The sequence below is a fragment of the Nicotiana sylvestris genome, chromosome 12, assembly GCF_000393655.2.
Source record: "Nicotiana sylvestris chromosome 12, ASM39365v2, whole genome shotgun sequence".
NCBI lineage: Eukaryota > Viridiplantae > Streptophyta > Magnoliopsida > Solanales > Solanaceae > Nicotiana > Nicotiana sylvestris.
In genome coordinates this window covers 30,797,942-30,807,148 of record NC_091068.1, presented here as the reverse complement: position 1 = coordinate 30,807,148, position 9,207 = coordinate 30,797,942, and positions in this window count along the sequence as shown.

The following is a 9,207-nucleotide window of genomic DNA, read 5'->3' as shown; positions in this document are numbered from 1 at the left end:
GAGCATTTGGATGTGTTTTGGGATAACATGATGAGACAGGAAGAAAGGAGAAAGCCATATACTACTTGAGTAAGAAGTTCACACCTTATGAAGCACGATACTCTCTGCTGGAATGCACTTACTATGCTTTGACTGGACAACTCAGAAATTGAGGCATTACTTCTGTGCTTATACCACGTACCTCATATCCAGGATGGACCCTCTAAAGTACATCTTTCAGAAGCCCATCCCAACCAGGAAGTTAGCTAAGTGGCAAATATTGTTAAGTGAGTTCGATATCATCTATGTAACTTATAAGGCGGTCAAATGACAAGCATTGGCAGACCATCTTGCTGAAAATCCTGTGGGAGGAGAATATGAACCATTATAAATGTATTTTCCTAATGAAGAAGTATCATTCGTAGGAGAGGACATTGTTTAAGCCTACGACGGTTGGAGAATGTTCTTTGATGGGGCTGCAAACTTCAAAGGAGTAGGCATTGGAGAAGTTTTGTTATCAGAAACAGGTCAACATTACCCGGCATCCGCAAAGCTTAGGTTTTCGTGCACCAACAATATGGCAGAATACAAGGCTTGCATTATGGGGCTCAATCTGACCATCGATATGAATATACAGGAGTTATTGGCAATTGGTGATTTAGATCTTTTGGTAAATCAGGTTCAAGGAGAATGGGCTTTGAAGAACACCAAGATACTACCATACTTGTATCATGTGCAGGAATTAATGAAGAGGTTCACAAATATAGAATTCAAACATGTTCCAAGAGTCTAGAACGAGTTCGCAGACACACTGGCCACCTAGTCATCAATGATACAACATCCAGATAAGAATTTCATCGATCTCATCTCGGTGATGATCCACAATCAACCGACTTACTATGCTCATGTTGAAGAAGAAACAGATGGAAAACCTTGGTTCCACGATATCAAGGAATATTTAGCAATACGAAAATACCTGGAACAGGCGAACCATACTCAGAAATGCCACTATGGAGGCTGTCCAATCATTTCTTCCAAAGCGGAGGGACCCTGTATAGAATAACTCTTGATCTGGGGTTGTTAAGGTGTGTTGATGCAAAGGAGGCTTCCAGATTGCTTGAGGAGATACATGCCGGAACTTGTAGACCACATATGAACAATTTTGTTCTAGCCAAAAAGATACTCAGAGCTTTATATTTTTGGATGACCATGGAAACAGATTGCATCCAGTTCGTCCAGAAATGCCGCCAATGCCAGGTACATGTAGACATGATAAGGGTACCACCAAATGAGCTCAATGCAACAAGTGTACCTTGGCCTTTTACTGCTTGGGGAATAGATGTTATCGATCCGATCGAACCCACCACTTCCAATGGAAACTGGTTCATATTAGTAGCTATCGACTATTTCACAAAATGGGAAGAGGCTGCATCTTAAAAAGCTATAATCAAGAAAGTCATCGCAGATTTTGTCAAGGATCGTATTTTTTTCCGATTCGGGGTTCCCGAGTCCATTATCACTGATAATGCCACTAACCTCAGTAGTGACCCGATGAAATCCATGTGTGAAACCTTCAAAATCAAGCACAAGAACTTTACAACATACATGCCTCAAATGAATAGAGCTATAGAGCTGCTAACAAGAACATCAAGAAGATACTAAGGAAGATGATAGAAAATCACAAACAATGGAACGAGAAGTTACCCTTTGCCCTATTAGGGTACCGCACTATGATCCACACATCAACTGGGGCAACTCCCTATTTACTGGTTTATGGTACCGAAGCTGTCATTCCAGCTGAGGTAGAAATTCAATCTTTAAGGATCATACAAGAAGCCGAACTCAGTGATGCAGAATGGATAAGGAGACACTATGAGCAACTAGCCCTCATTGACAGAAATATAATGAACGTAGTATGTCAGAGTCAGCGTTTTCAGAATAGAATGTCCAGAGCTTTCAACAAAAGGGTCAGATTATGACAATTCGCACCAGGACAGCTGGTGCTGAAGTGGATCTTCCCACATCAGGATGAAGCCAAAGGGAAATTCTCACCCAACTGGAAAGGTCCTTACATGGTTCATCGGGTGCCTAACAGGAGGAGCACTCATACTTGCAGAAATGGATGGAGAAGTTTGGCCAAAACCTATCAATTCAGATGCAGTTAAGAGATATTATGTTTAGACTGTTTACATTCATTTATCTGATGTAACTTAACTACGCTTGACCTGATTCCCATTTAAGAGGGGATACGTAGGTAGCCCTGTGGGTTCGATCATATCTTAATAAATTTTTTATTTCCCCCTGAACCAGAAACTGAGGCAGAATTTTGAGGAGGACCCTCAAAATTCCGCAACGAGACCAGCGGAAGCCATCATATGCAAGACAGTTAAGTAACTGGGGCAGAATTTTGAGAAAGATTCTCACTATTTCCGAGTAGATCCAACAAACTTCGTTGTATGCAGAACGACCAAAAGATCAAATTAGGGCAGAATTTTGAGTAGGACCCTCAAAATTCTAATGCAAGGAAGCCGCAATGTCTCTAAAAGCATTACTGTCATTAGTTCATCTAATTTACTTGATATTATATACCACTATGTTTCTAAAATAACTATATAAGTGCATATTTTTTGAAAACTTTATTTCTGTGGCAGCCAGGTGTTACCCAGGATGACTCGAACAGGGCCTCCAGAGCAAAGCCAAGCAAAGAAAGCAGATAAAGGCACGAACCAATCTCCCCTACAAAACTCACTATTTTTCTTTTGGCGCAGGCATAATGAACATGACAAGAGCATTTGAAAGTATACACATACCGAAATCACTATCTTCATAATGGCAAGGCCGCCAAATGCAAATATACCTCTAGCTAAGAAATATTCTGCTCGTACTTTACTATTTGTCCATTGCATGAGACTAAGCCTTGTCTCAAAACCTTGCATGAGGCTAAGCCCTGCCTACATATTTGCATAAAGCTAAGCACTACCTTCTCCTTGCATGAGACTAACCCTTGTCTCAAAACCTTGCACAAGGCTAAGCCCTGCCTCCGTATTTGCATAAGGCTAAGCACTGCCTCCATATTTACATAAGGCTAAGCATTGCCTTCTCTTTGCATGAGACTAAACCTTATCTCAAATCTTGCACGAGGCTAAGCCCTACCTCCATATTTGCATAAGGCTAAGCACTGCCTTCTCTTTGCATGAGACTAAGCCCTGTCTCAAATCTCGCATAAGGCTAAGCCTTGTCTCCATATTTGTATAAGTCTAAGCACTGCCTTCTCTTTGCATGAGACTAAGCCCAGTCTCAAATATTGCATGAGGCTAAGCCCTGCCTCCATATTTGCATAAGGCTAAGCACTGCCTTCTCTTTGTATGAGACTAACCCTTGTCTCAAATCTTGCATGAGGCTAAGCCTTGCCTCCCTATCCGCATAAAGCTAAGCACTGCCTTCTCGTGAGACTAAGCTTTGCCTCCCTCTACATAAGTGTTGCTATATTCTAAACTTTGCATTATCTTTTTCTCTCGGGGCTAAGATCTGTCCCCAAACTCTGCACAAGGCTAAGTGTTGCCTTGTTATTACCTTTGGTATCATGTCTTTGCATTTCATGGGCTGATGTATAACCAACTTGTCCAAAGGTGTCATAGTACGAAGGCGTCATCCTCATAGCCTGAAGAAACCATGTCATGGCCTGAGGATCTCTCAATACTGCACTCATTATTCAAAGGCATCATGGTTCAGAAGCACCATTTTCATGGGTTGAGAACATCATTTCATGGCCTGCAAATCCCCCTATTTCATGATTCATGGCCCATGACGTCATGGTCTAAGGACGTCATCCTCTCTGTCCAAAGACAACCCGCATGGTCCAAAGGGAATTTGCATCATAATTAAATTCTCGCCATAATCTATATACTTGCTTGCATTGTGTTTTAAGTTTTGCAGGAAATCCATGAGGTAACCGTTCTTCAAATAGGAGCAACCTTCGCTCCGGTTTCCACTCATACCATTCCGGTTTCCATTCACACCTTGCTGTTATTTCAAACGTAACCGATTCACATCAATTACCCGCCTCTACTTTACGACCTTTTAGATATCGACCCTGTGATACATTTGTCACAATTCAGATTTTCCTCATAACTCCGCAAAAGAACCTTTTCCAAAGCATGCTACCATTCCTATAACAATTCTATCAGCTTCATTCACTGGTGGGTCAAGAACTACACATAGCCTGATTATTGTAAAACTAGGAATATGTAGGCAGCTCAGAGACTAGGGTGTGGCCTATATTTTTCAAAACATCCTATTCAGTCAAAATCAGCCAGCATTTCTTTACCCGAAAACTCTTTCATCCTTCCCAAGTAAAGAGGGACAACTGTTGATACCCAATTTTTCCCTAATATATTTTAAATATGCATATATATTTTCGAAATAGTTCACACACATTGTTATTAGATTTACAAGCATGCACAAGTGTTTCTACAATATTTTTCTATAAATTTTTAAAGGGCTTTAAATCAATTGATCCCAGCATTTTTAGTATACAAATATTAAATAATTATCCCTTATATTATTTTATGATAATTTAATTATATAAATTCATCATTTATGCCCATAAAGCATTTAAATATTTTTATTGCATTTTTTTACAATTACATTTGCATTTTAAGGCTAGAATTGCACATTTTGCAATAATAGCCTATATACATGCATAATTATATTATTTACATGGAAAATAACTTTTTATATTTTTATAATATTAAGTAATCATTTTAAATTATTTTCATGCAAAAATTATATTTTTATCATTTACAAATTATTTTATAAAATTATTTTACTAAATTAAATGAATATTTAACTAATAGCCCTAAAATTCCTATTTTTTTCGGACCTAACCCAAAACTACCCTAGCGCCCACTTAAATATAACCCATAACCCAATCTCCAAATAACCCGCCCCACCCCAGAATGGATCCTACCCATTGATCTTAGAAGATCAACGATCCAAAACCCTCTTTCCCTTTTTAATATCCCTAACCCCCCAAACCCTACTTCATTTTCCAAAATTCCGCCGCCCTTGAATCCCTCCTCCTCTCTTCTCTCTCAACCTTCCCCTAACCCGAGCCCACCGTCACCTGAACCCTTCAATCCATGAGGTTTTCCTTTGATTTTAGGCCCCATCCGGCCTCCTATCTCTACTGGTTATACGATTTCTACGCTGCTTGATGTGAATCTCAAGAGACTCGAACCAAATCTGGTCCAAAGTCTCTCCTTTTTTCGATTATTCCATCTATATTCACTCTGATACTTGTGAGTATGAGTATCTTCATATTTTTGGGTTTTAAATCTCTTCAAACCAGATTTGATTCGCTTTTGTCTTTTTTTTTTACGAACCTAGCTATTTTCTGGTTGAATCCGTCTAGATCTCTTTAGATCTGAAACGATTTTGTGTTTGATTGGCATTTCTCCTTTAAGATTTTCTATTTTTACTATGGTTATTGACCGATTTCGTTTACTCTAAAAGCTAGGGTTTTGATTTCTGAGAGATTTTTGCAAAAAGGGTTTTTAGCATTAAATGTTCTCATCTCTAACCCTCTTATTTACTCTCTGACTGATTTTACTTGATTTAATCAATCTCCATGTATATGTCTTTGTGTTTCCTAGGGTTTTTGATTATTTGACTGTTTACCCTGCTGTTGTTTGCCCGTTTACCTTTAATCCTATCAATTAAGTGTTAATTAATTTTATTACCCAAATTAGGTTGTGAATTTAGTACCCGCAACTCCTTATTAAGATTTTACCTGTTTTACCTTATTTTGTGATTAATTACCCGTGCTACTGGCCTGATTTTATGTTCTGACTTTTAATTGACTTCTAGACCTACTACTTACCTTATTTAGACCTCAATCTCGACTGCTGATTTATTTCGTGTCAATTTAAGTGACACTTCTATGATTCTTCCTATTAATTGATTCCCGTTAGCCCTAATTGACTGATTGATTGATTTGTTTGCCTGATTGGTGTACCATTGATTCTCCTACCTTATTTGGTTTTACTCTGCCGATTGCTATATAAACCTCACCATTCTGATTTTTTAAACACACGCTCAGACTCAAACATCTATACTTACAAGCACACACTGATACATACTTACACTTTCTTTGATTTGTTGCACTGTCTAGCCGGCTGATAGCCAAGGCTAGACTCTTGGATTTCATTCGTCTTCACCTTCCTATTTTCTATCTCCTTAACTGGTATGCCTCCATTTCTGTTTTCATATTCTCTTCTATATGCTATGTAGTTAGACTTCAATATGATTCTGTTTGCCCTTCTGTTTCCTGTTTACTACTATCATGACATGAATTTCCCACCCTCGGGAGTCGTGATGACACCTTCTGGTGAAATCTAGGCAAGCCAAATTATTCTAATTATTTACCTTTTCCAGTTTTAAACCATTATCAGTGATGAGTAGTATCTTACAAATAGCGGAAATAATTAAGCGGAAGACAAAATCTGATAATTTAACTTAATACAAACTGCGGAAGTCTAAATACAACGCTACCCATAATTTGGTGTCACAATTTCACAGACCGTCTAAGATTACTACAAATAATGTTTATAAAATAAATACACGAATTTGTCTCGGAATAAGTAAAAAAACAGAAAAGAAATGATAGAAGGAGACGCCAAGGGCCGCAGACGCCTACAGGACTACCTCGGGTCACCTGTTGGACTGAAGGCAGCAACCTCACTACGGTCCAAATGCTCTGGTACCAGTATCTGCACACAGTGCAGAGTGTAGTATCAGCACAACCGACCCTATATGCTGGTAAGTGCCTAGCCTAACCTCGACAAAGTAGTGATGAGGCTAGGACCAGACTACAAAATAAACCTGTGCAGTCAAATCATATACAACGGACAATAAAAGCAGATATTCACAGTAAAGATGGGAGGGGGGAAGAACATGCTACGGGGAGTATCAGATAATAATAACAGAATATCAAAGAGGAATGTAAAGAAGCCAAAATCCAATTACTAACAATGATAAGGAAAACAAACACAGAATTCACTTTCATGTCATATCTTGTTGTAGGCGTGCAACCCGATCCCATTTCACATATCTCGTTAAAGGCATGAAACCCGATCCCATTTCACATATCTTGTTGTAGGCGTGCAACCCGCTCCCATTTTATATATCTCATTATAGGCATGCAACCCGCTCCCATTTCATATATTTCCGTGGCGGTGTGCCACCCGATCCCATTTCATTTAAATAACAATCACAAAGGAATCTTGGCAAGGGAACATGAGTATAACAACAACATCCCGGCAAGGGAAATAATATCGTAAACAATAACATCCCGAATAGGGAAACAATATCGTAAACAACAATATCCCGGCAAGGGAAACAATATCGTAAATAATAACATCCCGGCAAGGGAAACAATATCATAAACAATAACATGCCGGCAAGGGAGACAATGTCATAACAATAACATCCTGGCAAGGGAACCAACAATGATAATCAACATTTTAAGTATGAATAAATCTCAACGGAGTCACAACAATTACAACACTAGACCCACGGTCATGCTTGACACCGACGTACAGATACTCGTCACCATGCCTATACGTTGTACTCCACAATTAACACATAGCAATTAAGACACAACTCCTAATCCCTCAAGCTAATGTTAGACCAAACACTTACCTCGATGCCACGAACACAATTCAAGCCTCAACTACCACTTTACCTCTCGTTTCCACCACCAATTCGCTTGTATCTAGCCACAAGTTACTTAATTATTTTAATAAATGCTAAATGAATCAATTCTAATGCATGAAAATAAGTTTTTCAATGTTTTCCCCAAAAAGTCAAAAATCAACCTCGAACCCACATGGCCAAAACCCGAGGTTCGAACCAAAACCCGATTATCCATTCACCCACGAACCCAAATATATAATTTATTTTGAAATCAGACCTCAAATCGAGGTCCAAATCCTCAAAATTTGAAAAACCAAGGTTCTACCCAAAACACCCAATTTCCCCCATGAAAACCCTTGATTTTGAGTTGAAATCATGTGAAAAGATGTTAAAGATTGAAGAAAATGAGTTAGAAATGATTTGCAATCGATTTGGAGAAGAACTTTTCTTTGAAAAATCACCCAAGAGAGTTTATGTTTTGAAAGAGTTTGAAAAATGAAAGCTTTTCGGCTAAGTTATGGATTTGCAGGTCGCAGATGTCGCAATTGCGACCAGGGTTCGCAATTGCAAACTTTTCAGAACCTGCTAACCTCGCATTTGTGAACAGGGGTTCACATTTGCGAACACTGAGGATTCCAGTCCTCTTTGCATTTGCGATGCTGCTGTTGCATTTGCAATAAATTCATCGCATTTGCGACCAAGGCATCCCAGGCCAAAATTCGCATTTGCGGCACATTGTTTGCATTTGCGAGCCCGCATATGCTAGCCAAGCTTCGCATTTGCGAAGCCTGCAGGCCTACAACACACCAGAAATTTCCTAAGTCCAAATTTCACACCGTGGCCTATCCAAAACTCACCTGAGCCCTTGGGACTCCAAATCAAACATGCACACTAACCCAAAAATATCATACAGACTTGCTCGTGCAATCAAATCACCAAAATAACATCAACAACGAATTTAGCATCAAAATCAAAGAAAATCTCAAGAACTTTCAAAGTTTCAAATTTTACAACTAAGGTTCCGAATCACGTCATATGTCCTCCGTTTCTTACCAATTTCACAGGCTTGACTTAAATCACATATAAGACCTGTACCGGGCTTTGAAACCAAAATACAAGCCCGATACCATCAAATTCCAAACATATTTTCATTTTTAAAACTCATATATCTTCCCAAAAACAATTTTCTTTAAAAATATTTCTCGGGCTTGGGACCTCGGAATTCGATTCCGGGCAAATGTCCAAGTCTCATGTTTTCATACAGACCCTCCAAGACCGTCAAATCACGGGTCCGGGTCCGTTTACCCAAAATATTGATCGAAGTCAACTTAAATTCATTTTAAAATCAAAATTTATCATTTTGTTTTACAGATTTTCACATAATGGCTTTCCGGATATGCGCCCGAACTGCGCACGCAAATCAAAGTGAGACAAAAAGGAGGTTTTAAGGCCTCAGGATACTGAATTTACTTGCAACACAAGTGATGACCTTTTGCGTCATCACATTCTCTACCTCTAAAACAATCATTCGTC